A 7,060-nucleotide genomic window follows, 5' to 3' on the forward strand; every position below is an offset into this window, starting at 1 on the left:
GGAGGGAGGAAAATAGTACAGGTATTGAGCCTTCATTTCCATGCTAGCTGTGCTCCTTAGCAGCTATTTAATATTGGGTAAATGTATACTCCAGTTCCCATTTCTACATCTGTAAAATGAGCAAAGTTAATCACAAATTCAACAGGACTCAGATCACATGAGGTTCCTAGTGTGCTTGACACTATAAGTAAAGTCCTCACGATTATTATGGAGTAAATAGTGAAGAAACATCTTCAGTCCATCCACAATTCCACTTTTTCTTAGGGAGTCACGCAGTTTCTCAGCACTGATCAATTTGTACTATGCAATTTGTAAAACCACTGAAATGTCCTTAGGATGATCCAGGTTTTCCCAATATAAAATTACACCCTTTGAGGAACTGGGTCAGACTGGGGAATTTATCCCTTACCTCGGTAATCTTACCCAAACAGGACCCAACCTGACCCTAGAAGAAAGTGACATGGGTCTGTGAGCAGCCACAATAGATGTTACAAATTCCAATCGCCATAGCTCATATAGGTTGGGAACCAATGTCCTCTGGGATTGGAAGAAAAGATCTATGGTTTTGAAATTAGAGACAAATACAAATTCTAGTTCTTCGCCTTAGGATTTGTGTGACCTTGAAAAACGTGCTCACCTTCTTTGAGGTTCAGATTCTTCAATTTAAACTTGAGTGGCAAGGTATGTGAGGATTGGAGATAGTATTCGCAGGCCATAGTAGCTCCTTAAGAACCAGGGCTGTAGTTATTTCTGTATAGTCCAGGCTCTTCTAGCCTGTGGGGGGGCCTGCTTGATGGGAATGGTCAGCAACACTGTTGCACAACAGGAGGGAAGCCTGCTTCCCTAATCTTTGAACCAGCAAATTCATGCAGCTGGGAGGAAGCTGCCAGGCAACAGTGGCCTCAGCCCGAGATGCATATCAGAAACACCTAGGGAGCTTTTAAACCTCCAGTGCCCTCAATACATCTCAACTCCAGTGGCTCAAGGTTCTGGGGAGAAAGGGGGCGGGGCTCCACATCAGTATTTGTGATGCTTCCCAGGTGATACCGGTGTGCCCTCAAGGTTCTGAACCACTGAGCAGCTTCTACAACACTGATATGCATATTTAACACCTAGGAGACTTATTAAAATGCGGAATATGATTGAAAAGGCCTGAGATGGGGCTCAGATCCTGAATTTCTAATAAACTTCCAGATGATGTGAGGGCTAAAGGAAAACTTGCTCTCACTATCAAGAAATAACAGCCAAGGGCCTGGTGTTTTACAAAAAGATAGAAAAACTAGAAAATACAGTTCTGAGCTCCAAAAGCCAAATGGCCTGGGGATCATTTAAAGAAGAGGCATGAAACCCTGTATTTATAAATTTTCCAGCACAGTATTTCTGTTACAATAAAGCCCATGTTGATGGTCATGATTATACCTTTGAGTCTCTGAGAAAAATGTACACTTCCTGGTATCATAGCATTTGTTTAACAGGACCAAGATATTTATTTGCTTAGCCAGCTCGAGCTGCTGTAAGACAGTACCATAGGCAGGGTAGCTTATGATTGCCAAAAACATGCTGATCATAGTTGTCGGAGGCAAAGTATGACATTAGGGTGCTAGACTAGTCAGATCCTGGGGAAGGCCTTTTTCTGGGTTGCAGACTGCTGATTTCTCATTGTATCCTACATGGTAAAAAGAGGCATTTGTACTGAATAATCGACCCCTCATGTAAAACCGGTGAACAGCGGATGAAGATATAGACTTCAAAGCTCTAATGGACCTTTTTGAAGAGCAGTTGTAGTTTATGTGGAGTTTACATGGTCCTCTGATGGAAGAAAGCTAATCCGTTTAGTATCTGTGCATTTTACTAAAGTGGCAGCTTAATACTGTGTATCTGCTATTGTGATGCCAATGCTGGTGTTTTAAGTGGAAAAAAATGACTTCTTTGCTTTGTGCAGCGAGCGTAAGATTTCTGGAAAAGTAAAGAAAAATCCTTTTTATGGCTCACATAGCTTAAAAGTAGCTGCCACTCAAATGTATGTTCACAGTTGAGCTGCTTTTGTTTTATTCTAAATAAATTGTTTCTTTAAAAAAAAAAAAAAAGAGAGCGAGCTGTCTGGGCATCCATTCCTAAGGGCACTAATCCCTTTCATAAGTGCAGTACTCTCCTGATCTAATTATCTGCCCCAAACACCATTTCCTAATATCATAACCTTGAGGGTTAGGATTCCAATATGAAGACACAAACACTCAGCACATTATAGTATCACACATTTTTGAAGCTTTAGAAGAAAACTTATCTCCAGTTCTAAGAGATATGTTATAGACAGATCTTCCCATGAGAAATAACCAAGGTCTTGTTGATGTCAATTACTATGTTTACCATTCATTTGTCACTTGAAGACTCCTGATTCATCAACCCTCATCAACCTGAGGTAGACAATATTGTCTCCAGTGATTCACTCTCTTCTCCCTACAAAAGGATTATAGTTTGTACCCCACTGACACAGGGATTGGTCATGTGATTTTTTTTCACCAATGGAGTGTGAGCTGGTGCAACATGCCACTTTCAAGCAAAAGTGTCAAGGGCCATCACATGTTTCCTTTGCTGCTCTTATCCCTCTACCACCAGGCTCAGGTATGAGCTGCTCCTTCATTTTTTGATCCCAGAACAAAGACACAGCAAGGCTTATAAAATAGACATGAAAAAGATGGGGAAATAAGCATTGTTGTAATAAGCCATTGACATGTTAGGTATATTGGTAACTAATGAAAACTGAGCTATTCATAATGGAGACAGGGCTGCAGAACAGAGGAGGTGCCACACCTCATAGGGGATGAAGCAGACATGACAGTCACCAGTAGAAAAAGTGACTCAGCATAACACATGGAAATCCAAGAGGATTCTTTAACATGTATATGTCCAATGAGAGTACAGACACCTCCTGTTGAATCCAGCAGGATTTCTTGTAGAAAATATTCTCTTTAAAATGAAGGGAGGGTTCCTATTTCTCCACAGCCTCGCCAGCATTTGTTATTGGTTGATTTCTTAATGCTAGCCATTCTTACTGGGGTGAGATGAAATCTGAGGGTTGTTTTAATTTGCATTTCTCGAATGACTAATGATGTTGAACATTTTTCCACTGCTCATAGGAATGCAGACTGGTGAAACCACTGTGGGAATCAGTTTGGAGATTCCTCAGCAAACTAGGTCTAGAGGTCCCATTCAACACAGCTACTCCCCTTCTGGGTATTTTCCCAGAAGATCTGAAAACATCATATCACAGTGATATATGTGCACCCATGCTAGTAGCAGTGCCATTTATAATTGCTAAATTGTGGAAGCAACCCAAATGTCCATCCACTGAGCATTGGATAAAAAAAATTGTGGTACTTTTATATAACGGAATATTACTCAGCTATAAAGAAATATAAACTCGAGGCTTTTACAGGTAAATGGTCACTGCTAGAGATCATACTCATAAGTGAAATAAACCAGACCTCCATGTGTAAGCAACGTATTGTCTCACTAGTGTAAGAACCTGAAAGAGTGAATTAAAACTAGGAGGTATGACAGACATTGTGAAACAAAAGGAAAATGCTCAAAAGTAAAGAGCAACTGGGATGAGGGAATAGAGAAAAGAAGGAAGGGGAAATTATGTATGTATGTATATATAGGGTAGCTAACATAGTTGTACTACTAACTTCTATCACTTTACTGAAAAGAATAGTTAATGATTAACTATTTGATAAACCTTGCATGTCTCTATTCATTTTCCTGAGACACCATTTGAAGATATCAATACGTAATACAACAACCATTGTTAATTTCCTACCACTTTGTAACTCTGTATTGCTTGTATTGTTCTTATGCTATTTGGTAAATGGATGTCTATTTGTTAATATGTTTTCCATCTTTTATTTTTAAAATAAATTTTTTAAAAAGTAAAACAATAAATAAATAAAAATAAAATAAAATGAAGGGAGGGCATGGCAGAGCAGTAGGAGAAAACACTGAAAAGTGATTGATTCAGTGAGTTATTCTAAAAGATGAGACAGCTTGGGTATATGGTAGATCAGAAGTCCAACTTTAGAGTTTAGAAAGGGGTTAGAAGGGGGACAAGGAGAGGCTGAAGGCTTTGATGAAGCGACAAGTTTGTTTCTTCTAGGAACACCACATTTTCAAGGTGTTTTTGTTCTCTGGCCTCCATGGAGAAATCATCAGAGGCCACTTTCCGTTCTTTTTCAGTCCTATTGGAGGAACACGGGATTGAGATTGGCCAGATTCCAGGACGTTGTTTTGGCTTTTCTTTCTCTGACTATTGTCTCTGGTGCTGATGCGTGTGACTTGGGGGATAACAATGTCAATTGGTTTTCTAGCCTAAGAAAAACAAGGTACCCTGTTTGTTCAAGCTTTGCCTGGGTCCTGGGTAAAAGCCCAAGGTATCATGAAGCACCACTCTGCCTGGCCAGCCCCCGTCCAGTGCTTATATCCCCCATAGAGTTCACCTGCAGGAAGAAGTGATTACCATGTGGGCTTCCAGTCTTCCTGGGTCCTCTGGCCAGCGTTCTATCTTTAGTAACAGTTCAATACCAAGTCCCTGACTTACAAGACTTCCTATCTTACCAGTGTCGGCTGTCCCTGTAACTATGAACTGACACTCAGAAATATTTTCAGCCAAAGTCAAGTCTTAAATAATCACAGGTGCGTCTTGTAAGAGCACTTTGACATGCTCTAGTTGTGCCAGTGGAGAGATTATTCTGTAAACCCTCTTCATCCATTTATCAGAATCCAAAGGGGAGCAGAAGACCTGAAAAGAGTTGAATACAGCTCAGCTCTTCTGGACATTAAAATAGTGAAGCTGCAGCAGATGTAAAGTTGCCAAGGTGACAGGAAAAGGTCAAGTAGAAGGAAAGAAAAGTCTTAAATGAGAAAATTGGGTAAGACCCGCTGACCTTAGAGTCTTCCTCTTCTTTAATCTCATCACTCCTTCATTGGATGAAGCAGTCCCTTCGGGGTTGGTAAAATGTTCTGCTAAGGAGAATGTTTCTCTGTGTCACAAACTAACAGAGAAGAAAGTCCTGGAAAATCACTTTTCTTTCTTTTCTCTGCATGGAAAATCCATTATAAAGCTTGAAGCCATATCTCTACTCTAGAGAAAAAGAAAGTATTTGTAAAGAAGGCTGAAGACTGTCCTCACACATCACAGAAAACAGAAGGCCAATTAAAGTCCTCAACAGGAGAGAGTTCTGTGTGCTTGTTTCTGTCAGAAAAGCCTGGCCATGAGCCAGCTCCCTTTAGACAAAGAAGCAAACCTGAGTCACAGGGATAAGAAAACCGAGGAGCCCAGGAATTTAACATCCACTGGCTTTGTTCTCTGCCATCCTTCTCCCGGCCTCGGTCATAAGGGTGACGCATAAAATGGCCCAAGAAGCAGCCTTCGCTGGTACCGGCAGAGATATTTGATGACCTAAAGCAATTAGAAAGAGAACATGTAGCCTAATTCTGTCCTCACTTATAGAAACCCTTACTCCCTCCTGCCTCTGCATTCCTCATCCTTTTTTTGTGTTTCTAAATTCCTTTTTTTGAATCCTCAAAAAATATATAATCCTTTTATTCCTGCTAACCACTGGCACCCTAAGATTAACAGGAAGTGCTCTCCAGCAGTCTGACTCCTGTCACCAAAATGAGGCCAGTACAACGGGTGCCCTGTCTGCAAAGCACAGAGAGCAGAAGCAGGGAGGGGTGCAGCCTTGCTTCAGGCTTGGAGAGAGGAAAGCATGAGGCCAGAGTTGAAGAGGGGCAGAGGATCATGAGAATTAAGACTTGTGGGGGCCACTGGGCCACTGGGGTGGGAAGCTGGCCTACCATCTCATACTGAAGGGCAGGCCATGATTATGGCAATAGAGTGTATGATGAAGACTCCAGCCCCAATCCGTGATGTTTGACTGTGGATAGTTTTAAGCCGCCCTACTCTATTTCCCCATATGCCTAGAACTAGATAAGCTGCTAAGAAACCCTGGGAGTTCCTGCCTTCAAACCCAGACATGCTGTGCCTGGCCTGTGTGGTAACTCTCCCCCTGCCCCAGCCCCAGAGCCAGGCTCCTTTCCTGGCTGTCTCAAGCCATTCGGAGCTGGCTAGGAGGTTTGTCCTGCTCTCCACAGAGGCTGCAACTGTGTAATTCAAACCTTTTCATAACTGTGAAGGGCATGACTTTATCAGTCTCGGTGTCTGAGCTAAACTTGGGTGAACTTCCACTTATTCTGCAGTAATTGTAACAGAATGAGTCTGGGAAACGGTGCACTCATATCATCCATGGTGATATCTAGTAATGATGTATGTAAGTGAAACAAACAAAAGCACTCCAAAAAAGTTAGCCCATAGCAACAAGGAAAAAGCAAGACTACAGGTTGATACAGCTTATGGCTGTTGGAGAGGGAGTGGGTTAGAGTATTTTCAGTCTGAGCTTACTGCTGAGGGTCTATTGCCTAGGTTGCTTCCATGATTTGAGCCGCCTATAAAATCACATGCCACAAGCTTGTAACACATGAGCTGGGAGTATTGGCCGTGCTTCTAGAGCAAATCCCGGACAAAATCCACTGCTTACCTCTGCTGTTCAGACCCATACTAGCTTTTCCTGGGTCTTTAGTCTCCACCTTCTTCTTTGCCCGCCTCCGATTATAAGCCATTATAATTATAATTCTGATGACTTACTTTGTGTATTCCCTCTCCGATTTTATTCAGAGTTTGATTTTTTGCCGCTATACATCAGAACTCTAGGTAAATAACACCTTTACACACACACACACACACACACACACACACACAAGGGATTGGGATATGTATGGATTATATGGATAGAAGCGAATGAGAACATAGAATGCTGAATTTATATTCAGAATCCAGTCTTCCAAGGTATCTTCACCACCTCCAGCCCAAGGTTTATGTCATGCTATGCATTACAAGGAAATTACACGTGTAGAGTCTCACAGTACCATCTTGTTTTCTCTGAAATAGGACAGGACAACTAAGATCACTGATGAAAGAGGGATTCTGTCAAAGAGGATGAGAGGG

Source organism: Chinchilla lanigera, unplaced genomic scaffold, assembly GCF_000276665.1.
Source record: "Chinchilla lanigera isolate Chin_1 unplaced genomic scaffold, ChiLan1.0 scaffold00065, whole genome shotgun sequence".
Lineage (NCBI taxonomy): Eukaryota > Metazoa > Chordata > Mammalia > Rodentia > Chinchillidae > Chinchilla > Chinchilla lanigera.